The following is a 25,152-nucleotide window of genomic DNA, read 5'->3' on the forward strand; positions in this document are numbered from 1 at the left end:
ACGGGGCAGCAAAGATTTTAAAAAGAAAGTTTTGTCTGAAGATGAAGTGACAATTAATTCTCAGATGTTTTGGACTTTCAGACAATACATATTTTTGTCACGGTGGATACCACATCTTAAGGTCGATATCTCTATTTTTTTACTTTAGAATGAAATCATAGTTTTTTTCTCAGGTGTTGTGGCCTTTCAGACCATACATTTTGGCACGGTGCTTACAACGTCACTGTCAAAAAGTGAAGGTCGGTATCGATATTTTTTCTTAAACTTAATGATTTAATGTGCCTCGTTGGCGCAGCAGGCAGTGCGTCAGTCTCATAATCTGAAGGTCGTGAGTTCGATCCTCACACGGGTCAGCAAAGCTTATAAAAGACAGTTTTGTCTGAAGGTGAAAATTAATTCTCAGTGGTTTTGGACTTTCAGACAATACATACTTTTGTCACGGTGCTTACAACGTCACTGTAAAATCTGAAGGTCGGTATCGATATCTATATTTTTTACTTTAGAATGAAATCATTGTTTTTTTCATAGGTGTTGTGGACTTTCAGACCATACATTTTGGCACGGTGGTTACAACGTCACTGTCAAAATCTGAAGGTCGGTATCGATATTTTTTCTTACACTTCATGCTTTATTCTTCCTCGTTGGTGCAGCAGGCAGCGCGTCAGTCTCATAATCTAAAGGTCGTGAGTTCGATCCTCACACGCGGCAGCAAAGCTTATAAAAAGACTGTTGTCTAATGGTGAAAATTAATTCTCAGTGTTTTTGGACTTTCAGACAGTACATACTTTTGTCACGGTGGAAACCACATCATAAGGTCGATATCAAATTGTTTTACTTTAGAATGAAATCGTAGTTTTTTTCTCAGGTGTTGTGGACTTTCAGACCATACATTTTGGCACGGTGCTTACAACGTCACTGTCAAAAAGTGAAGGTCGGTATCAATATTTTTTCTTACACTTAAAGCTTTAACGTGCCTCTTTGGCGCAGCAGGCAGCGCGTCAGTCTCATAATTTGAAGGTCGTAAGTTCGATCCTCACACGGGGCAGCAAAGCTTATAAAAAGACAGTGATGTCCGAAGGTGAAAATTAATTCTCTGTGGTTTTGGACTTTCAGACAATACATACTTTTGTCACGGTGGAAACCACATCATAAGGTCGATATCAAATTGTTTTACTTTAGAATGAAATCGTAGTTTTTTTCTCAGGTGTTGTGGACTTTCAGACCATACATTTTGGCACGGTGCTTACATCGTCACTGTGAAAAAGTGAAGGTCGGTATCGATATTTTTTCTTACACTTAATGATTGAACGTTCCTTGTTGGCGCAGCAGGCACCGCGTCAGTCTCATAATCTGAAGGTCGTGAGTTCGATCCTCACACGGGGCAGCAAAGCTTATAAAAGACAGTTTTGTCTGAAGGTGAAAATTAATTCTCAGTGGTTTTGGACTTTCAGACAATACATACTTTTGTCACGGTGGATACCACATCTTAAGGTCGATATCTATATTTTTTACTTTAGAATGAAATCATAGTTTTTTTCTCAGGTGTTGTGGACTTTCAGACCATACATTTTGGCACGGTGCTTACAACGTCACTGTCAAAAAGTGAAGGTCGGTAACAATATTTTTTCTTACACTTAAAGCTTTAACGTGCCTCTTTGGCGCAGCAGGCAGCGCGTCAGTCTCATAATTTGAAGGTCGTAAGTTCGATCCTCACACGGGGCAGCAAAGCTTATAAAAAGACAGTGATGTCCGAAGGTGAAAATTAATTCTCAGTGGTTTTGGACTTTCAGACAATACATACTTTTGTCACGGTGGAAACCACATCTTAAGGTCGATATCAAATTGTTTTACTTTAGAATGAAATCATTGTTTTTTTCTCAGGTGTTGTGGTTTTTCAGACCATACATTTTGGCACGGTGCTTACAACGTCACTGTCAAAATCTGAAGGTCGTTATCGATATTTTTTCTTTACGCTTAAGGTTTAAAAGTGCCTCGTTGGCGCAGCTGGCAGTGCGTCAGTCTCATAATCTGAAGGTCGTGAGTTCGATCCTCAAAAGGGGCAGCAAAGCTTTTAAAAAGACAGTGTTTTCTGAAGATGAAGTGAAAATTAATTCTCAGTGTTATTGGACGTTCAGACGATACATACTTTTGTCACGGTGCTTACAACGTCACTGTAAAATCTGAAGGTCGGTATCGATATCTATATTTTTTACTTTAGAATGAAATCATTGTTTATTTCTTAGGTGTTGTGGACTTTCAGACCATACATTTTGGCACGGTGCTTACAACGTCACTGTCAAAATCTGAAGGTCGGTATCGATATCTATATTTTTTACTTTAGAATGAAATCATTGTTTTTTTCTTAGGTGTTGTGGACTTTCAGACCATACATTTTGGCACGGTGCTTACAACGTCACTGTCTTTAATCTGAAATTTGGTATCGATATTTTTTCTTACACTTCATGCTTTAATGTGCCTCCTTGGTGCAGCAGGCAGCGCGTCAGTCTCATAATCTAAAGGTCGTGAGTTCGATCCTCACACGGGGCAGCAAAGCTTATAAAAAGACCGTTGTCTGATGGTGAAAATTAATTCTCGGTGGTTTTGGACTTACAGACAATACATACTTTTGTCACGGTGGAAACCACGTCTTAAGGTCGATATCAAATTGTTTTACTTTAGAATGAAATCATAGTTTTTTTCTCAGGTGTTGTGGTTTTTCAGACCTAACATTTTGGCACGGTGCTTACAACGTCACTGTCAAAAAGTGAAGGTCGGTATAGATAATTTTTTCTTTCGATTTGTTGATTAAATGTTCTTAGTTAGCGCAGTAGGTAGCGCGTCAGTCTCATAATCTGAAGGTCGTGAGTTCGATCCTCACACGGGGCAGCAAAGCTTTTAAAAAGACAGTGTTGTCCGAAGATGAAGTGAAAATTAATTCTCAGCGGTTTTGGACTTTCAGACAATACATACTTTTGTCACGGTGGAAACCACATCTTAAGGTCGATATCAAATTGTTTTACTTTAGAATGATTTCATAATTTTTTTCTCAGGTGTTGTGGACTTTCAGACCATACATTTTGGCACGGTGCTTACAACGTCACTGTCAAAAAGTGAAGGTCGGTATCAATATTTTTTCTTACACTTAATGCTTTAATGTGCCTCTTTGGCGCAGCAGGCAGCGCGTCAGTCTCATAATTTGAAGGTCGTAAGTTCGATCCTCACACGGGGCAGCAAAGCTTATAAAAAGACAGTGATGTCCGAAGGTGAAAATTAATTCTCAGTGGTTTTGGACTTTCAGACAATACATACTTTTGTCACGGTGGAAACCACATCTTAAGGTCGATATCAAATTGTTTTACTTTAGAATGAAATCATTGTTTTTTTCTCAGGTGTTGTGGTTTTTCAGACCATACATTTTGGCACGGTGCTTACAACGTCACTGTCAAAATCTGAAGGTCGTTATCGATATTTTTTCTTTACGCTTAAGGTTTAAAAGTGCCTCGTTGGCGCAGCAGGCAGCGCGTCAGTCTCATAATCTGAAGGTCGTGAGTTCGATCCTCACACGGGGCAGCAAAGCTTTTAAAAATACAGTGTTTTCTGAAGATGAAGTGAAAATTAATTCTCAGTGTTATTGGACGTTCAGACGATACATACTTTTGTCACGGTGCTTACAACGTCACTGTAAAATCTGAAGGTCGGTATCGATATCTATATTTTTTACTTTAGAATGAAATCATTGTTTATTTCTTAGGTGTTGTGGACTTTCAGACCATACATTTTGGCACGGTGCTTACAACGTCACTGTCAAAATCTGAAGGTCGGTATCGATATTTATATTTTTTACTTTAGAATGAAATCATTGTTTTTTTCTTAGGTGTTGTGGACTTTCAGACCATACATTTTGGCACGGTGCTTACAACGTCACTGTCAAAATCTGAAATTTGGTATCGATATTTTTTCTTACACTTCATGCTTTAATGTGCCTCCTTGGTGCAGCAGGCAGCGCGTCAGTCTCATAATCTAAAGGTCGTGAGTTCGATCCTCACACGGGGCAGCAAAGCTTCTAAAAAGACCGTTGTCTGATGGTGAAAATTAATTCTCGGTGGTTTTGGACTTACAGACAATACATACTTTTGTCACGGTGGAAACCACGTCTTAAGGTCGATATCAAATTGTTTTACTTTAGAATGAAATCGTAGTTTTTTTCTCAGGTGTTGTGGACTTTCAGACCATACATTTTGGCACGGTGCTTACATCGTCACTGTCAAAAAGTGAAGGTCGGTATCGATATTTTTTCTTACACTTAATGATTTAACGTTCCTTGTTGGCGCAGCAGGCACCGCGTCAGTCTCATAATCTGAAGGTCGTGAGTTCGATCCTCACACGGGGCAGCAAAGCTTATAAAAGACAGTTTTGTCTGAAGGTGAAAATTAATTCTCAGTGGTTTTGGACTTTCAGACAATACATACTTTTGTCACGGTGGATACCACATCTTAAGGTCGATATCTATATTTTTTACTTTAGAATGAAATCATTGTTTTTTTCTCAGGTGTTGTGGTTTTTCAGACCATACATTTTGGCACGGTGCTTACAACGTCACTGTCTTTAATCTGAAATTTGGTATCGATATTTTTTCTTACACTTCATGCTTTAATGTGCCTCCTTGGTGCAGCAGGCAGCGCGTCAGTCTCATAATCTAAAGGTCGTGAGTTCGATCCTCACACGGGGCAGCAAAGCTTATAAAAAGACTGTTGTCTGATGGTGAAAATTAATTCTCGGTGGTTTTGGACTTACAGACAATACATACTTTTGTCACGGTGGAAACCACGTCTTAAGGTCGATATCAAATTGTTTTACTTTAGAATGAAATCATAGTTTTTTTCTCAGGTGTTGTGGTTTTTCAGACCTAACATTTTGGCACGGTGCTTACAACGTCACTGTCAAAAAGTGAAGGTCGGTATAGATAATTTTTTCTTTCGATTTGTTGATTAAATGTTCTTAGTTAGCGCAGTAGGTAGCGCGTCAGTCTCATAATCTGAAGGTCGTGAGTTCGATCCTCACACGGGGCAGCAAAGCTTTTAAAAAGACAGTGTTGTCCGAAGATGAAGTGAAAATTAATTCTCAGTGGTTTTGGACTTTCAGACAATACATACTTTTGTCACGGTGGAAACCACATCTTAAGGTCGATATCAAATTGTTTTACTTTAGAATGATTTCATAATTTTTTTCTCAGGTGTTGTGGACTTTCAGACCATACATTTTGGCACGGTGCTTACAACGTCACTGTCAAAAAGTGAAGGTCGGTATCAATATTTTTTCTTACACTTAATGCTTTAATGTGCCTCTTTGGCGCAGCAGGCAGCGCGTCAGTCTCATAATTTGAAGGTCGTAAGTTCGATCCTCACACGGGGCAGCAAAGCTTCTAAAAAGACCGTTGTCTGATGGTGAAAATTAATTCTCGGTGGTTTTGGACTTACAGACAATAGATACTTTTGTCACGGTGGAAACCACGTCTTAAGGTCGATATCAAATTGTTTTACTTTAGAATGAAATCGTAGTTTTTTTCTCAGGTGTTGTGGACTTTCAGACCATACATTTTGGCACGGTGCTTACATCGTCACTGTCAAAAAGTGAAGGTCGGTATCGATATCTTTTCTTACACTTAATGATTTAACGTTCCTTGTTGGCGCAGCAGGCAGCGCGTCAGTCTCATAATTTGAAGGTCGTAAGTTCGATCCTCACACGGGGCAGCAAAGCTTATAAAAAGACAGTGATGTCCGAAGGTGAAAATTAATTCTCAGTGGTTTTGGACTTTCAGACAATACATACTTTTGTCACGGTGGAAACCACATCTTAAGGTCGATATCAAATTGTTTTACTTTAGAATGAAATCATTGTTTTTTTCTCAGGTGTTGTGGTTTTTCAGACCATACATTTTGGCACGGTGCTTACAACGTCACTGTCAAAATCGGAAGGTCGTTATCGATATTTTTTCTTTACGCTTAAGGTTTAAAAGTGCCTCGTTGGCGCAGCAGGCAGTGCGTCAGTCTCATATTCTGAACGTCGTGAGTTCGATCCTCAAAAGGGGCAGCAAAGCTTTTAAAAAGACAGTGTTTTCTGAAGATGAAGTGAAAATTAATTCTCAGTGTTATTGGACGTTCATACGATACATACTTTTGTCACGGTGCTTACAACGTCACTGTAAAATCTGAAGGTCGGTATCGATATCTATATTTTTTACTTTAGAATGAAATCATTGTTTATTTCTTAGGTGTTGTGGACTTTCAGACCATACATTTTGGCACGGTGCTTACAACGTCACTGTCAAAATCTGAAGGTCGGTATCGATATCTATATTTTTTACTTTAGAATGAAATCATTGTTTTTTTCTTAGGTGTTGTGGACTTTCAGACCATACATTTTGGCACGGTGCTTACAACGTAACTGTCTTTAATCTGAAATTTGGTATCGATATTTTTTCTTACACTTCATGCTTTAATGTGCCTCCTTGGTGCAGCAGGCAGCGCGTCAGTCTCATAATCTAAAGGTCGTGAGTTCGATCCTCACACGGGGCAGCAAAGCTTATAAAAAGACCGTTGTCTGATGGTGAAAATTAATTCTCGGTGGTTTTGGACTTACAGACAATACATACTTTTGTCACGGTGGAAACCACGTCTTAAGGTCGATATCAAATTGTTTTACTTTAGAATGAAATCATAGTTTTTTTCTCAGGTGTTGTGGTTTTTCAGACCTAACATTTTGGCACGGTGCTTACAACGTCACTGTCAAAAAGTGAAGGTCGGTATAGATAATTTTTTCTTTCGATTTCTTGATTAAATCTTCTTAGTTAGCGCAGTAGGTAGCGCGTCAGTCTCATAATCTGAAGGTCGTGAGTTCGATCCTCACACGGGGCAGCAAAGCTTTTAAAAAGACAGTGTTGTCCGAAGATTAAGTGAAAATTAATTCTCAGTGGTTTTGGACTTTCAGACAATACATACTTTTGTCACGGTGGAAACCACATCTTAAGGTCGATATCAAATTGTTTTACTTTAGAATGATTTCATAATTTTTTTCTCAGGTGTTGTGGACTTTCAGACCATACATTTTGGCACGGTGCTTACAACGTCACTGTCAAAAAGTGAAGGTCGGTATCAATATTTTTTCTTACACTTAATGCTTTAATGTGCCTCTTTGGCGCAGCAGGCAGCGCGTCAGTCTCATAATTTGAAGGTCGTAAGTTCGATCCTCACACGGGGCAGCAAAGCTTATAAAAAGACAGTGATGTCCGAAGGTGAAAATTAATTCTCAGTGGTTTTGGACTTTCAGACAATACATACTTTTGTCACGGTGGAAACCACATCTTAAGGTCGATATCAAATTGTTTTACTTTAGAATGAAATCATTGTTTTTTTCTCAGGTGTTGTGGTTTTTCAGACCATACATTTTGGCACGGTGCTTACAACGTCACTGTCAAAATCTGAAGGTCGTTATCGATATTTTTTCTTTACGCTTAAGGTTTAAAAGTGCCTCGTTGGCGCAGCAGGCAGCACGTCAGTCTCATAATCTGAAGGTCGTGAGTTCGATCCTCACACGGGGCAGCAAAGCTTTTAAAAAGACAGTGTTTTCTGAAGATGAAGTGAAAATTAATTCTCAGTGTTATTGGACGTTCAGACGATACATACTTTTGTCACGGTGCTTACAACGTCACTGTAAAATCTGAAGGTCGGTATCGATATCTATATTTTTTACTTTAGAATGAAATCATTGTTTATTTCTTAGGTGTTGTGGACTTTCAGACCATACATTTTGGCACGGTGCTTACAACGTCACTGTCAAAATCTGAAGGTCGGTATCGATATTTTTTCTTACACTTCATGCTTTAATGTGCCTCCTTGGTGCAGCAGGCAGCGCGTCAGTCTCATAATCTAAAGGTCGTGAGTTCGATCCTCACACGGGGCAGCAAAGCTTCTAAAAAGACCGTTGTCTGAAGGTGAAAATTAATTCTCGGTGGTTTTGGACTTACAGACAATACATACTTTTGTCACGGTGGAAACCACGTCTTAAGGTCGATATCAAATTGTTTTACTTTAGAATGAAATCGTAGTTTTTTTCTCAGGTGTTGTGGACTTTCAGACCATACATTTTGGCACGGTGCTTACATCGTCACTGTCAAAAAGTGAAGGTCGGTATCGATATTTTTTCTTACACTTAATGATTTAACGTTCCTTGTTGGCGCAGCAGGCACCGCGTCAGTCTCATAATCTGAAGGTCGTGAGTTCGATCCTCACACGGGGCAGCAAAGCTTATAAAAGACAGTTTTGTCTGAAGGTGAAAATTAATTCTCAGTGGTTTTGGACTTTCAGACAATACATACATTTGTCACGGTGGATACCACATCTTAAGGTCGATATCTATATTTTTTACTTTAGAATGAAATCATAGTTTTTTTCTCAGGTGTTGTGGACTTTCAGACCATACATTTTGGCACGGTGCTTACAACGTCACTGTCAAAAAGTGAAGGTCGGTATCAATATTTTTTCTTACACTTAATGCTTTAATGTGCCTCTTTGGCGCAGCAGGCAGCGCGTCAGTCTCATAATCTGAAGGTCGTAAGTTCGATCCTCACACGGGGCAGCAAAGCTTTTAAAAAGACAGTGTTTTCTGAAGATGAAGTGAAAATTAATTCTCAGTGTTATTGGACGTTCAGACCATACATACTTTTGTCACGGTGCTTACAACGTCACTGTAAAATCTGAAGGTCGGTATCGATATCTATATTTTTTACTTTAGAATGAAATCATTGTTTATTTCTTAGGTGTTGTGGACTTTCAGACCATACATTTTGGCACGGTGCTTACAACGTCACTGTCAAAATCTGAAGGTCGGTATCGATATCTATATTTTTTACTTTAGAATGAAATCATTGTTTTTTTCTTAGGTGTTGTGGACTTTCAGACCATACATTTTGGCACGGTGCTTACAACGTCACTGTCAAAATCTGAAATTTGGTATCGATATTTTTTCTTACACTTCATGCTTTAATGTGCCTCCTTGGTGCAGCAGGCAGCGCTTCAGTCTCATAATCTAAAGGTCGTGAGTTCGATCCTCACACGGGGCAGCAAAGCTTCTAAAAAGACCGTTGTCTGATGGTGAAAATTAATTCTCAGTGGTTTTGGACTTACAGACAATACATACTTTTGTCACGGTGGAAACCACGTCTTAAGGTCGATATCAAATTGTTTTACTTTAGAATGAAATCATAGTTTTTTTCTCAGGTGTTGTGGTTTTTCAGACCTAACATTTTGGCACGGTGCTTACAACGTCACTGTCAAAAAGTGAAGGTCGGTATCGATAATTTTTTCTTTCGATTTGTTGATTAAATGTTCTTAGTTAGCGCAGTAGGTAGCGCGTCAGTCTCATAATCTGAAGGTCGTGAGTTCGATCCTCACACGGGGCAGCAAAGCTTTTAAAAAGACAGTGTTGTCCGAAGATGAAGTGAAAATTAATTCTCAGTGGTTTTGGACTTTCAGACAATACATACTTTTGTCACGGTGGAAACCACATCTTAAGGTCGATATCAAATTGTTTTACTTTAGAATGATTTCATAATTTTTTTCTCAGGTGTTGTGGACTTTCAGACCATACATTTTGGCACGGTGCTTACAACGTCACTGTCAAAAAGTGAAGGTCGGTATCAATATTTTTTCTTACACATAATGCTTTAATGTGCCTCTTTGGCGCAGCAGGCAGCGCGTCAGTCTCATAATTTGAAGGTCGTAAGTTCGATCCTCACACGGGGCAGCAAAGCTTATAAAAAGACAGTGATGTCCGAAGGTGAAAATTAATTCTCAGTGGTTTTGGACTTTCAGACAATACATACTTTTGTCACGGTGGAAACCACATCTTAAGGTCGATATCAAATTGTTTTACTTTAGAATGAAATCATTGTTTTTTTCTCAGGTGTTGTGGTTTTTCAGACCATACATTTTGGCACGGTGCTTACAACGTCACTGTCAAAATCTGAAGGTCGTTATCGATATTTTTTCTTTACGCTTAAGGTTTAAAACTGCCTCGTTGGCGCAGCAGGCAGCGCGTCAGTCTCATAATCTGAAGGTCGTGAGTTCGATCCTCACACGGGGCAGCAAAGCTTTTAAAAAGACAGTGTTTTCTGAAGATGAAGTGAAAATTAATTCTCAGTGTTATTGGACGTTCAGACGATACATACTTTTGTCACGGTGCTTACAACGTCACTGTAAAAATCTGAAGGTCGGTATCGATATCTATATTTTTTACTTTAGAATGAAATCATTGTTTATTTCTTAGGTGTTGTGGACTTTCAGACCATACATTTTGGCACGGTGCTTACAACGTCACTGTCAAAATCTGAAGGTCGGTATCGATATCTATATTTTTTACTTTAGAATGAAATCATTGTTTTTTTCTTAGGTGTTGTGGACTTTCAGACCATACATTTTGGCACGGTGCTTACAACGTCACTGTCAAAATCTGAAATTTGGTATCGATATTTTTTCTTACACTTCATGCTTTAATGTGCCTCGTTGGTGCAGCATGCAGCGCGTCAGTCTCATAATCTAAAGGTTGTGAGTTCGATCCTCACATGGGGCAGCAAAGCTTATAAAATGACAGTGTTGTCTGAAGGTGAAAATTAATTCTCAGTGGTTTTGGACTTTCAGACAGTACATACTTTTGTCACGGTGGAAACCACATCATAAGGTCGATATCAAATTGTTTTACTTTAGAATGAAATCATAGTTTTTTTCTCAGGTGTTGTGGTTTTTCAGACCTAACATTTTGGCACGGTGCTTACAACGTCACTGTCAAAAAGTGAAGGTCGGTATCGATAATTTTTTCTTTCGATTTGTTGATTAAATGTGCTTCTTTAGCGCAGTAGGTAGCGCGTTAGTCTCATAATCTGAAGGTCGTGAGTTCGATACTCACACGGGGCAGCAAAGTATTAAAAAGACAGTGTTGTCCGAAGATGAAGTGAAAATTTATTCTCAGTGGTTTTGGACTTTCAGACAATACATACTTTTGTCACGGTGGATACCACATCTTAAGGTCGATATCTATATTTTTTACTTTAGAATGAAATCATATTTTTTTCTCAGGTGTTGTGGACTTTCAGACCATACATTTTGGCACGGTACTTACAACATCACTGTCAAAAAGTGAAGGTCGGTATCAATATTTTTTCTTACACTTAATGCTTTAATGTGCCTCGTTGGCGCAGCAGGCAGCGCGTCAGTCTCATAATTTGAAGGTCGTAAATTCGATCCTCACACGGGGCAGCAAAGCTTATTAAAAAAAAGACAGTGATGTCTGAAGGTGAAAAGTAATTCTCAGTGCTTTTGGACTTTCAGACAATACATACTTTTGTCACGGTGGAAACCACATCTTAAGGTCGATATCAAATTGTTTTACTTTAGAATGAAATCATTGTTTTTTTCTCAGGTGTTGTGGTTTTTCAGACCATACATTTTGGCACGGTGCTTACAACGTCACTGTCAAAATCTGAAGGTCGTTATCGATATTTTTTCTTTACGCTTAAGGTTTAAAAGTGCCTCGTTGGCGCAGTAGGCTGCGCGTCAGTCTCATAATCTGAAGGTCGTGAGTTCGATCCTCACACGGGGCAGCAAAGCTTTTAAAAAGACAGTGTTTTCTGAAGATGAAGTGAAAATTAATTCTCAGTGTTATTGGACGTTCAGACGATACATACTTTTGTCACGGTGCTTACAACGTCACTGTAAAATCTGAAGGTCGGTATCGATACCTATATTTTTTACTTTAGAATTAAATCATTGTTTATTTCTTAGGTGTTGTGGACTTTCAGACCATACATTTTGGCACGGTGCTTACAACGTCACTGTCAAAATCTGAAGATCGGTATCGATATCTATATTTTTTACTTTAGAATGAAATCATTGTTTTTTTCTTAGGTGTTGTGGACTTTCAGACCATACATTTTGGCACGGTGCTTACAACGTCACTGTCAAAATCTGAAATCTGGTATCGATATTTTTTCTTACACTTCATGCTTTAATGTGCCTCGTTGGTGCAGCAGGCAGCGCGTCAGTCTCATAATCTAAAGGTCTTGAGTTCGATCCTCACACGGGGCAGCAAAGCTTTTAAAAAGACTGTTGTCTGATGGTGAAAATTAATTCTCAGTGGTTTTGGACTTACAGACAATACATACTTTTGTCACGGTGGAAACCACGTCTTAAGGTCGATATCAAATTGTTTTACTTTAGAATGAAATCATAGTTTTTTTCTCAGGTGTTGTGGTTTTTCAGACCTAACATTTTGGCACGGTGCTTACCATGTCACTGTCAAAAAGTGAAAGTCGGTATCGATAATTTTTTATTTCGATTTGTTGATTAAATGTTCTTAGTTAGCGCTGTAGGTAGCGCGTCAGTCTCATAATCTGAAGGTCGTGAGTTCAATCCTCACATGGGGCAGCAAAGCTTATAAAATGACAGTGTTGTCTGAAGGTGAAAATTAATTCTCAGTGGTTTTGGACTTTCAGACAGTACATACTTTTGTCACGGTGGAAACCACATCATAAGGTCGATATCAAATTGTTTTACTTTAGAATGAAATCATACTTTTTTTCTCAGGTGTTGTGGACTTTCAGACCATACATTTTGGCACGGTGCTTACAACGTCAGTGTCAAAAAGTGAAGGTCGGTATCGATATTTTTTTCTTTCGATTAGTTGTTTAAATGTTCTTAGTTAGCGCAGTAGGTAGCGCGTCAGTCTCATAGACTGAAGGTCGTGAGTTCGATCCTCACACGGAGCAGCAAAGTTTTAAAAAGACAGTGTTGTCCCGAAGATGAAGTGAAAATTAATTCTCAGTGGTTTTGGACTTTCAGACAATACATACTTTTGTCACGGTGGATACCACATCTTAAGGTCGATATCTATATTTTTTACTTTAGAATGAAATCGTAGTTTTTTTCTCAGGTGTTGTGGACTTTCAGACCATACATTTTGGCACGGTGCTTACATCGTCACTGTCAAAAAGTGAAGGTCGGTATCGATATTTTTTCTTACACTTAATGATTTAACGTTCCTTGTTGGCGCAGCAGGCACCGCGTCAGTCTCATAATCTGAAGGTCGTGAGTTCGATCCTCACACGGGGCAGCAAAGCTTATAAAAGACAGTTTTGTCTGAAGGTGAAAATTAATTCTCAGTGGTTTTGGACTTTCAGACAATACATACTTTTGTCACGGTGGATACCACATCTTAAGGTTGATATCTATATTTTTTACTTTAGAATGAAATCATATTTTTTTCTCAGGTGTTGTGGACTTTCAGACCATACATTTTGGCACGGTGCTTACAACGTCACTGTCAAAATCTGAAGGTCGTTATCGATATTTTTTCTTTACGCTTAAGGTTTAAAAGTGCCTCGTTGGCGCAGCAGGCAGCGCGTCAGTCTCATAATCTGAAGGTCGTGAGTTCGATCCTCACACGGGACAATAAAGATTTTAAAAAGACAGTGTTTTCTGAAGATGAGGGGAAATTAATTCTCAGTGTTATTGGACGTTCAGACGATACATACTTTTGTCACGGTGCTTACAACGTCACTGTAAAATCTGAAGGTCGGTATCGATATCTATATTTTTTACTTTAGAATGAAATCATTGTTTATTTCTTAGGTGTTGTGGACTTTCAGACCATACATTTTGGCACGGTGCTTACAACGTCACTGTCAAAATCTGAAGGTCGGTATCGATATCTATATTTTTTACTTTAGAATGAAATCATTGTTTTTTTCTTAGGTGTTGTGGACTTTCAGACCATACATTTTGGCACGGTGCTTACAACGTCACTGTCAAAATCTGAAATCTGGTATCGATATTTTTTCTTACACTTCATGCTTTAATGTGCCTCGTTGGTGCAGCATGCAGCGCGTCAGTCTCATAATCTAAAGGTTGTGAGTTCGATCCTCACATGGGGCAGCAAAGCTTATAAAATGACAGTGTTGTCTGAAGGTGAAAATTAATTTTCAGTGGTTTTGGACTTTCAGACAGTACATACTTTTGTCACGGTGGAAACCACATCATAAGGTCGATATCAAATTGTTTTACTTTAGAATGAAATCATAGTTTTTTTCTCAGGTGTTGTGGTTTTTCAGACCTAACATTTTGGCACGGTGCTTACAACGTCACTGTCAAAAAGTGAAGGTCGGTATCGATAATTTTTTCTTTCGATTTGTTGATTAAATGTGCTTCGTTAGCGCAGTAGGTAGCGCGTTAGTCTCATAATCTGAAGGTCGTGAGTTCGATACTCACACGGGGCAGCAAAGTATTAAAAAGACAGTGTTGTCCGAAGATGAAGTGAAAATTAATTCTCAGTGGTTTTGGACTTTCAGACAATACATACTTTTGTCACGGTGGATACCACATCTTAAGGTCGATATCTATATTTTTTACTTTAGAATGAAATCATATTTTTTTCTCAGGTGTTGTGGACTTTCAGACCATACATTTTGGCACGGTACTTACAACATCACTGTCAAAAAGTGAAGGTCGGTATCAATATTTTTTCTTACACTTAATGCTTTAATGTGCCTCGTTGGCGCAGCAGGCAGCGCGTCAGTCTCATAATTTGAAGGTCGTAAATTCGATCCTCACACGGGGCAGCAAAGCTTATTAAAAAAAAGACAGTGATATCTGAAGGTGAAAAGTAATTCTCAGTGCTTTTGGACTTTCAGACAATACATACTTTTGTCACGGTGGAAACCACATCTTAAGGTCGATATCAAATTGTTTTACTTTAGAATGAAATCATTGTTTTTTTCTCAGGTGTTGTGGTTTTTCAGACCATACATTTTGGCACGGTGCTTACAACGTCACTGTCAAAATCTGAAGGTCGTTATCGATATTTTTTCTTTACGCTTAAGGTTTAAAAGTGCCTCGTTGACGCAGCAGGCAGCGCGTCAGTCTCATAATCTGAAGGTCGTGAGTTCGATCCTCACACGGGGCAGCAAAGCTTTTAAAAAGACAGTGTTTTCTGAAGATGAAGTGAAAATTAATTCTCAGTGTTATTGGACGTTCAGACGATACATACTTTTGTCACGGTGCTTACAACGTCACTGTAAAATCTGAAGGTCGGTATCGATACCTATATTTTTTACTTTAGAATTAAATCATTGTTTATTTCTTAGGTGTTGTGGACTTTCAGACCATACATTTTGGCACGGTGCTTACAACGTCACTGTCAAAATCTGAAGATCGGTATCGATATCTATATTTTTTACTTTAGAATGAAATCATTGTTTTTTTCTTAGGTGTTGTGGACTTTCAGACCATACATTTTGGCACGGTGCTTACAACGTCACTGTCAAAATCTGAAATCTGGTATCGATATTTTTTCTTACACTTCATGCTTTAATGTGCCTCGTTGGTGCAGCAGGCAGCGCGTCAGTCTCATAATCTAAAGGTCTTGAGTTCGATCCTCACACGGGGCAGCAAAGCTTTTAAAAAGACTGTTGTCTGATGGTGAAAATTAATTCTCAGTGGTTTTGGACTTACAGACAATACATACTTTTGTCACGGTGGAAACCACGTCTTAAGGTCGATATCAAATTGTTTTACTTTAGAATGAAATCATAGTTTTTTTCTCAGGTGTTGTGGTTTTTCAGACCTAACATTTTGGCACGGTGCTTACCATGTCACTGTCAAAAAGTGAAGGTCGGTATCGATAATTTTTTATTTCGATTTGTTGATTAAATGTTCTTAGTTAGCGCAGTAGGTAGCGCGTCAGTCTCATAATCTGAAGGTCGTGAGTTCGATCCTCACATGGGGCAGCAAAGCTTATAAAATGACAGTGTTGTCTGAAGGTGAAAATTAATTCTCAGTGGTTTTGGACTTTCAGACAGTACATACTTTTGTCACGGTGGAAACCACATCATAAGGTCGATATCAAATTGTTTTACTTTAGAATGAAATCATACTTTTTTTCTCAGGTGTTGTGGACTTTCAGACCATACATTTTGGCACGGTGCTTACAACGTCAGTGTCAAAAAGTGAAGGTCGGTATCGATATTTTTTTCTTTCGATTAGTTGATTAAATGTTCTTAGTTAGCGCAGTAGGTAGCGCGTCAGTCTCATAGTCTAAAGGTCGTGAGTTCGATCCTCACACGGGGCAGCAAAGCTTATAAAAAGACAGTGATGTCTGAAGGTGAAAATTAATTCTCAGTTGTTTTGGACTTTCAGACAATACATACTTTTGTCACGGTGCTTACAACGTCACTGTAAAATCTGAAGGTCGGTATCGATATCTATATTTTTTACTTTAGAATGAAATCATTGTTTATTTCTTAGGTGTTGTGGACTTTCAGACCATACATTTTGGCACGGTGCTTTCAACGTCACTGTCAAAATCTGAAGGTCGGTATCGATCATTTTTTATTTCGATTTCTTCATGTAATGTGACTCGTTAGCGCAGTACGTAGTGCATCAGTCATATAATCTGAAGGTTGTGAGTTCGATCCTCACACGGGGCAGCAAAGATTTTAAAAATAAAGTTTTGTCTGAAGATGAAGTGACAATTAATTCTCAGATGTTTTGGACTTTCAGACAATACATATTTTTGTCACGGTGGATACCACATCTTAAGGTCGATATCTATATTTTTTACTTTAGAATGAAATCATAGTTTTTTTCTCAGGTGTTGTGGCCTTTCAGACCATACATTTTGGCACGGTGCTTACAACGTCACTGTCAAAAAGTGAAGGTCGGTATCAATATTTTTTCTTACACTTAATGAATTAATGTGCCTCGTTGGCGCAGCAGGCACTGCGTCAGTCTCATAATCTGAAGGTCGTGAGTTCGATCCTCACATGGGGCAGCAAAGCTTATAAGATGACAGTGTTGTCTGAAGGTGCAAATTAATTCTCAGTCGTTTTGGACTTTCAGACAGTACATACTTTTGTCACGGTGGAAACCACATCTTAAGGTCGATATCAAATTGTTTTACTTTAGAATGAAATCATAGTTTTTTTCTCAGGTGTTGTGGTTTTTCAGACCTAACATTTTGGCACGGTGCTTACAACGTCACTGTCAAAAAGTGAAGGTCGGTATCGCTAATTTTTTCTTTCGATTTTTTGATTAAATGTGCTTCGTTAGCGCAGTAGGTAGCGCGTCTGTCTCATAATCTGAAGGTCGTGAGTTCGATCCTCACACGGGGCAGCAAAGTTTTAAAAAGACAGTGTTGTCTGAAGATGAAGTGAAAATTAATTCTCAGTGGTTTTGGACTTTCAGACAATACGTACTTTTGTCACGGTGCTTACAACGTCACTGTAAAATCTGAAGGTCGGTATCGATATCTATATTTTTTACTTTAGAATGAAATCATTGTTTATTTCTTAGGTGTTGTGGACTTTCAGACCATACATTTTGGCACGGTGCTTACAACGTCACTGTCAAAAAGTGAAGGTCGGTATCAATATTTTTTCTTACACTTAATGCTTTAATGTGCCTCGTTGGCGCAGCAGGCAGCGTGTCAGTCTCATAATTTGAAGGTCGTAAATTCGATCCTTACACGGGGCAGCAAAGCTTATAAAAAGACAGTGATGTCTGAAGGTGAAAATTAATTCTCAGTGGTTTTGGACTTTCAGACAATACATACTTTTGTCACGGTGGAAACCACATCTTAAGGTCGATATCAAATTGTTTTACTTTAGAATGAAATCATTGTTTTTTTCTCAGGTGTTGTGGTTTTTCAGACCATACATTTTGGCACGGTGCTTACAACGTCACTGTCAAAATCTGAAGGTCGTTATCGATATTTTTTCTTTACGCTTAAGGTTTAAAAGTGCCTCGTTGGCGCAGCAGGCAGAGCGTCAGTCTCATAATCTGAAGGTCGTGAGTTCGATCCTCACACGGGACAATAAAGCTTTTAAAAAGACAGTGTTTTCTGAAGATGAGGGGAAATTAATTCTCAGTGTTATTGGACGTTCAGACGATACATACTTTTGTCACGGTGCTTACAACGTCACTGTAAAATCTGAAGGTCGGTATCGATATCTATATTTTTTACTTTAGAATGAAATCATTGTTTATTTCTTAGGTGTTGTGGACTTTCAGACCATACATTTTGGCACGGTGCTTACAACGTCACTGTCAAAATCTGAAGGTCGGTATCGATATCTATATTTTTTACTTTAGAATGAAATCATTGTTTTTTTCTTAGGTGTTGTGGACTTTCAGACCATACATTTTGGCACGGTGCTTACAACGTCACTGTCAAAATCTGAAATCTGGTATCGATATTTTTTCTTACACTTCATGCTTTAATGTGCCTCGTTGGTTCTGCAGGCAGCGCGTCAGTCTCGTAATCTAAAGGTTGTGAGTTCGATCCTCACATGGGGCAGCAAAGCTTATAAAAAGACTATTGTCTGATGGTGAAAATTAATTCTCAGTGGTTTTGGACTTACAGACAATACATACTTTTGTCACGGTGGAAACCACGTCTTAAGGTCGATATCAAATTGTTTTACTTTAGAATGAAATCATAGTTTTTTTCTCAGGTGTTGTGGTTTTTCAGACCTAACATTTTGGCACGGTGCTTACCATGTCACTGTCAAAAAGTGAAGGTCGGTATCGATAATTTTTTCTTTCGATTTGTTGATTAAATGTTCTAAGTTAGCGCAGTAGGTAGCGCGTCAGTCTCATAATCTGAAGGTCGTGAGTTCGATCCTCACATGGGGCAGCAAAGCTTATAAAATGACAGTGTTGTCTGAAGGTGAAAATTAATTCTCAGTGGTTTTGGACTTTCAGACAGTACATACTTTTGTCACGGTGGAAACCACATCATAAGGTCGATATCAAATTGTTTTACTTTAGAATGAAATCATACTTTTTTTCTCAGGTGTTGTGGTTTTTCAGACCTAACATTTTGGCACGGTGCTTACAACGTCACTGTCAAAAAGTGAAGGTCGGTATCGATAATTTTTTCTTTCGATTTGTTGATTAAATGTGCTTCGTTAGCGCAGTAGGTAGCGCGTCAGTCTCATAATCTGAAGGTCGTGAGTTCGATACTCACACGGGGCAGCAAAGTTTTAAAAAGACAGTGTTGTCCGAAGATGAAGTGAAAATTAATTCTCAGTGGTTTTGGACTTTCAGACAATACATACTTTTGTCACGGTGGATACCACATCTTAAGGTCGATATCTATATTTTTTACTTTAGAATGAAATCATATTTTTTTCTCAGGTGTTGTGGACTTTCAGACCATACATTTTGGCACGGTACTTACAACATCACTGTCAAAAAGTGAAGGTCGGTATCAATATTTTTTCTTACACTTAATGCTTTAATGTGCCTCGTTGGCGCAGCAGGCAGCGCGTCAGTCTCATAATTTGAAGGTCGTAAATTCGATCCTCACACGGGGCAGCAAAGCTTATAAAAAGACAGTGATGTCTGAAGGTGAAAAGTAATTCTCAGTGCTTTTGGACTTTCAGACAATACATACTTTTGTCACGGTGGAAACCACATCTTAAGGTCGATATCAAATTGTTTTACTTTAGAATGAAATCATAGTTTTTTTCTCAGGTGTTGTGGTTTTTCAGACCATACATTTTGGCACGGTGCTTACAACGTCACTGTCAAAAATTGAAGGTCGGTATCGATATTTTTTCTTACACTTAACGAATTAATGTGCATCGTTGGCGCAGCAGGCAGCGCGTCAGTCTCATAATGTGAAGGTCGTGAGTTCGATCCTCACACCGGGCAGCAAAGCTTTTAAAAAAACAGTGTTTTCTGAAGATGAAGTGAAAATTAATTCTCAGTGGAATTGGACGTTCAGACGATATATACTTTTGTCACGGTGCTTACAACGTCACTGTCAAAATCTGAAGGTCGGTATCTATATTTTTTCTTACACTTAATGCTTTAACGTGCCTCGTTGGTGCAGCAGGCAGCGCGTCAGTCTCATAATCTGAAGGTAGTGAGTTAGATCTTCACACGGGGCAGCAAAGATTTTAAAAAGAAAGTGTTGTCTGAAGAATAAGTGACAATTAATTCTCAGATGTTTTGGACTTTCAGACAATACATACTTTGTTTCGGTGGATACCACATCTTAAGGTCGATATCTATATTTCTTACTTTCTAATGAAATCATAGTTTTTTTCTCAGGTGTTGTGGACTTTCAGACCATTCATTTTGGCACGGTGCTTACAACGTCAGTGTCAAAATCTGAAGGTCGGTATCGATATTTTTTCTTACACTTAACGATTTAATGTGCCTCGTTGGTGCAGCAGGCAGCGCGTCAGTCTCGTAATTTGAAGGTAGTGAGTTCGATCCTCACACTGGGCAGCAAAGCTTATAAAAAGACTGTTGTCTGATGGTGAAAATTAATTCTCAGTGGTTTTGGACTTTCAGACAATACATACTTTTGTCACGGTGGAAACCACATCTTAAGGTCGATATCAAATTGTTTTACTTTAGAATGAAATCATAGTTTTTTTCTCAGGTGTTGTGGTTTTTCAGACCATACATTTTGGCACGGTGCTTACAACGTCACTGTCAAAAAGTGAAGGTCGGTATCGATAATTTTTTCTTTCGATTTCATTATTAAATGTGCTTCGTTAGCGCAGTAGGTAGCGCGTCAGTCTCATAATCTGAATGGTCGTGAGTTAGATCCTCACACGGGGCAGCAAAGATTTAAAAAAGAAAGTGTTGTCTGAAGAATAAGTGACAATTAATTCTCAGATGTTTTGGACTTTCAGACAATACATACTTTTGTTTCGGTGGATACCACATCTTAATGTCGATATCTATATTTTTTACTTTAGAATGAAATCATATTTTTTTTCTCAGGTGATGTGGACTTTCAGACCATACATTTTGGCACGGTGCTTACAACGTCACTGTCAAAATCTGAAGGTCGTTATCGATATTTTTTCTTTACGCTTAATGTTTAGAAGTGCCTCGTTGGCGCAGCAGGCAGCGCGTCAGTCTCATAATCTGAAGGTCGTTAGTTCGATCCTCACATGGGGCAGCAAAGCTTATAAAAAGACAGTGTTGTCTGAAGGTGAAAATTAATTCTCAGTGGTTTTGGACTTTCAGACAATACATACTTTTGTCACGGTGGAAACCACATCTTAAGGTCGATATCAAATTGTTTTACTTTAGAATGAAATCATTGTTTTTTTCTCAGGTGTTGTGGTTTTTCAGACCATACATTTTGGCACGGTGCTTACAACGTCACTGTCAAAAAGTGAAGGTCGGTATTGATAATTTTTTCTTTCGAATTGTTAATTAGATGTGCCTCGTTAGCGCAGTAGGTAGCGCCTCAGTTTCATAATCTGAAGGTCCAGAGTTCGATCCTCACACGGGGCAGCAAAGCTGTTAATAAGAAAGTGTTGTCTGAAGATGAAGTGGAAATTAATTCTCAGTGGTTTTGGACTTCCAGACAATACATACTTTTGTCACAGTGGATACCACATCTTAAGGTCGATATCTATATTTTTTACTTTAGAATGAAATCATTGTTTTTTTCTCAGGTGTTGTGGTTTTTCAGACCATACATTTTGGCACGGTGCTTACAACGTCACTGTCAAAAAGTGAAAGTCGTTATCGATATTTTTTCTTTACGCTTAATGTTTAAAAGTGCCTCGTTGGCGCAGCAGGCAGCGCGTCAGTCTCATAATCTGAAGGGCGTGAGTTCGATCCTCACACGGGGCAGCAAAGCTTTTAAAAAAACAGTGTTTTCTGAAGATGAAGTGAAAATTAATTCTCAGTGGTATTGGACGTTCAGACGATACATACTTTTGTCACGGTGCTTACAACGTCACTGTCAAAATCTGAAGGTCGGAATCCATATCTATATTTTTTACTTTAGAATGAAATCATTGTTTTTTTCTCAGGTGATGTGGACTTTCAGACCATACATTTTGGCACGGTGCTTACAACGTCACTGTCAAAATCTGAAGGTCGGTATCGATATCTACATTTTTTACTTTAGAATTAAATCATTGTTTTTTTCTTAGGTGTTGTGGACTTTCAGACCATATATTTTGGCACGGTGCTTACAACGTCACTGTCAAAAAGTGAAGGTCAGTATCGATAATTTTTTCTTTCGATTTGTTGGTTAAATATGCCTTGTTAGCGCAGCAGGCAGCGCGTCAGTCTCATAATCTGAAGGTCGTGAGTTCGATCCTCACACGGGCAGCAAAGCTTATAAAAAGACAGAGTTGTCAGAAGGTGAAAATTAATTCTCGGTGGTTTTGGACTTTCAGACAATACATACTTTTGTCACGGTGTAAACCACATCTTAAGGTCGATATCAAATTGTTTTACTTTAGAATGAAATCATTGTTTTTTTCTCAGGTGTTGTCGTTTTTCAGACCATACATTTTGGCACGGTGCTTTCAACGTCACTATCATAATCTGAAGGTCGGAATAGATATTTTTTCTTACACTTAATGATTTAATTTGCCTCGTTGGTGCAGCAGGCAGCGCGTCAGTCTCATAATTTGAAGGTCGTTAGTTTGATCCTCACACGGGGCAGCAAAGATTTTAAAAAGACAGTGTTGTCTGAAGATGAAGTGAAAATTAATTCTCAGTGGTTTTGGACTTTCAGACAATACATACTTTTGTCACGGTGGATACCACATCTTAAGTTCGATAACAATTTTTTTTACTTTAGAATGAAATCAGAGTTTTTTTCTCAGGTGTTGTGGACTTTCAGACCATACATTTTGGCCCGGTGCTTACAACATCTGTCAAAATCTGAATTTAGGTATCAATATTTTTTCTTTACGCTTAATGTTTAAATGTGCATCGTTGGCGCAGCAGGCAGCGCGTCAGTCTCATAATCTGAAGGTCGTGAGTTTGATCCTTACACGGGGCAGCAAAGACTTTAAAAAGACAGTGTTGTCTGAAGATGAAATTTAATTTTCAGTGGTTTTGGACTTTCAGACAATACATACTTTTGTCATGGTGGAAACCACATCTTAAGGTCGATATCAAATTGTTTTACTTTAGAATGAAATCATTTTTTTTCTCAGGTGTTGTGGTTTTTCAGACCATACATTTTGGCACGGTACTTACAACGTCACTGTCAAAATCTGAAGGTCGGTATAGATATTTTTTCTTTACGCTTAACGTTTAAAAGTGCGTTGTTGGCGCAGCAGGCAGCGCTTCAGTCTCATAATCTGAAGGTCGTGAGTTCGATCCTCACACGGGGCAGCAAAGCTTTTAAAAAGACAGTGTTTTCTGAAGATGAAGTGAGAATTAATTCTCAGTGGTATTGGACGTTCAGACGATACATACTTTTGTCACGGTGCTTACAACGTCACTGTCAAAATCTCAAGGTCGGTATCGATATCTATATTTTTTACTTTAGAATGAAATCATTGTTTTTTTCTTAGGTGTTGTGGACTTTCAGACCATATATTTTGGCACGGTGCTTACAACGTCACTGTCAAAATCTGAAGGTCGGTATCGATATTTTTTCTTACACTTAACGATTTAATGTTCCTCGTTGGTGCAGCAGGCAGCGCGTCAGTCTCATAATCTGAAGATCGTGAGTTCGATCCTCACACGGGGCAGCAAAGCTTATAAAAAGACTGTTGTCTGATGGTGAAAATTAATTCTCAGTGGTTTTGGACTTTCAGACAATACATACTTTTGTCACGGTGGAAACCACATCTTAAGGTCGATATCAAATTGTTTTACTTTAGAATGAAATCATATTTTTTTCTCAGGTGTTGTGGTTTTTCAGACCATACATTTTGGCACGGCGCTTACAACGTCACTGTCAAAAAGTGAAGGTCGTTATCGATATTTTTTTCTTTCGATTTGTTGATTAAATGTGCTTCGTTAGCGCAGTAGGTAGCGCGTCAGTCTCATAATCTGAAGGTCGTGAGTTCGATCCTCACACGGGGCAGCAAAGCTTTTAAAAAGACAGTGTTGTCCGAAGATGAAGTGAAAATTAATTCTCAGTTGTTTTGGACTTTCAGACAATACATACTTTTGTCACAGTGGATACCACATCTTAAGGTTGATATCTATATTTTTTACTTTAGAATGAAATCATTGTTTTTTTCTCAGGTGATGTGGACTTTCAGACCATACATTTTGGCACGGTGCTTACAACGTCTCTGTCAAAATCTGAAGGTCGTTATCAATATTTTTTCATTACTCTTAATGTTTAAATGTGCCTCGTTGGTGCAGCAGGCAGCGCGTCAGTCTCGTAATTTGAAGGTCGTGAGTTCGATTCTCACACGGGGCAGCAAAGCTTATAAAAAGACTGTTGTCTGATGGTGAAAATAAATTCTCAGTGGTTTTGGACTTTCAGACAATACATACTTTTGTCACGGTGGATACCACATCTTAAGGTATATATCTATATTTTTTACTTTAGAATGAAATCATAGTTTTTTTCTCAGGTATTGTGGACTTTCAGACCATACATTTTGGCACGGTGCTTACAACGTCACTGTCAAAAAGTGAAGGTCGGTATCGCTAATTTTTTCTTTCGATTTGTTGATTAAATGTGCTTCGTTAGCGAGGTAGGTAGCGCGCCAGTCTCATAAGCTGAAGGTTGTGAGTTCGATCCTCACACGAGGCAGCAAACCTTATAAAAAGACAGTGTTGTCTGAAGGTGAAAATTAATTGTCAGTGGTTTTGGACATTCAGACAATACATACTTTTGTCACGGTGGAAACCACATCTTAAGGTCGATATCAAATTGTTTTACTTTAGAATGAAATCATTGTTTTTTTCTCAGGTGTTGTGGTTTTTCAGACCATACATTTTGGCACGGTGCTTACAACGTCACTGTCAAAAAGTGAAGGTCGGTATTGATAATTTTTCTTTCGATTTGTTGATTAGGTGTGCCTCGTTAGCGCAGTAGGTAGCGCGTCAGGCTCATAATCTGAAGGTCGTGAGTTCGATCCTCACACGGGGCAGCAAAGCTTTTAATAAGAAAGTGTTGTCTGAAGATGAAGTGAAAATTAATTCTCAGTGGTTTTGGACTTCCAGACAATATATACTTTTGTCACAGTGGATACCACATCTTAAGGTCGATATCTATATTTTTTACTTTAGAATGAAATCATTGTTTTTTTCTCAGGTGTTGTGGTTTTTCAGACCATACATTTTGGCACGGTGCTTACAA

The 25,152-nt window shown here is 38.5% G+C and overlaps 9 non-coding genes across 9 annotated transcripts; all 9 read left to right on the forward strand.

The window, feature by feature from the left end:
- The first annotated feature begins 3,497 nt into the window (after nt 1–3,497).
- On the forward strand, nt 3,498–3,570 carry trnam-cau (transfer RNA methionine (anticodon CAU)). Its single transcript has one exon. It is a non-coding gene; the product is annotated as a tRNA-Met (tRNA).
- Nucleotides 3,571–10,068: 6,498 nt separating this feature from the next.
- Nucleotides 10,069–10,141, forward strand: trnam-cau (transfer RNA methionine (anticodon CAU)). The gene has a single exon. It is a non-coding gene; the product is annotated as a tRNA-Met (tRNA).
- A 1,439-nt stretch (nt 10,142–11,580) lies between these two features.
- Nucleotides 11,581–11,653, forward strand: trnam-cau (transfer RNA methionine (anticodon CAU)). The gene has a single exon. It is a non-coding gene; the product is annotated as a tRNA-Met (tRNA).
- Nucleotides 11,654–17,143: 5,490 nt separating this feature from the next.
- On the forward strand, nt 17,144–17,216 carry trnam-cau (transfer RNA methionine (anticodon CAU)). Its single transcript has one exon. It is a non-coding gene; the product is annotated as a tRNA-Met (tRNA).
- Nucleotides 17,217–19,006: 1,790 nt separating this feature from the next.
- Nucleotides 19,007–19,079, forward strand: trnam-cau (transfer RNA methionine (anticodon CAU)). The gene has a single exon. It is a non-coding gene; the product is annotated as a tRNA-Met (tRNA).
- A 2,561-nt stretch (nt 19,080–21,640) lies between these two features.
- trnam-cau (transfer RNA methionine (anticodon CAU)) lies at nt 21,641–21,713 on the forward strand. The gene has a single exon. It is a non-coding gene; the product is annotated as a tRNA-Met (tRNA).
- A 2,133-nt stretch (nt 21,714–23,846) lies between these two features.
- Nucleotides 23,847–23,919, forward strand: trnam-cau (transfer RNA methionine (anticodon CAU)). The gene has a single exon. It is a non-coding gene; the product is annotated as a tRNA-Met (tRNA).
- A 272-nt stretch (nt 23,920–24,191) lies between these two features.
- Nucleotides 24,192–24,264, forward strand: trnat-cgu (transfer RNA threonine (anticodon CGU)). Its single transcript has one exon. It is a non-coding gene; the product is annotated as a tRNA-Thr (tRNA).
- A 606-nt stretch (nt 24,265–24,870) lies between these two features.
- Nucleotides 24,871–24,943, forward strand: trnam-cau (transfer RNA methionine (anticodon CAU)). The gene has a single exon. It is a non-coding gene; the product is annotated as a tRNA-Met (tRNA).
- Nucleotides 24,944–25,152: the final 209 nt, after the last annotated feature.

Source organism: Salmo salar, chromosome 02 (genome assembly GCF_965601325.2).
Source record: "Salmo salar chromosome 02, fSalSal1, whole genome shotgun sequence".
In the NCBI taxonomy this organism is placed as follows: Eukaryota; Metazoa; Chordata; class Actinopteri; order Salmoniformes; family Salmonidae; genus Salmo; species Salmo salar.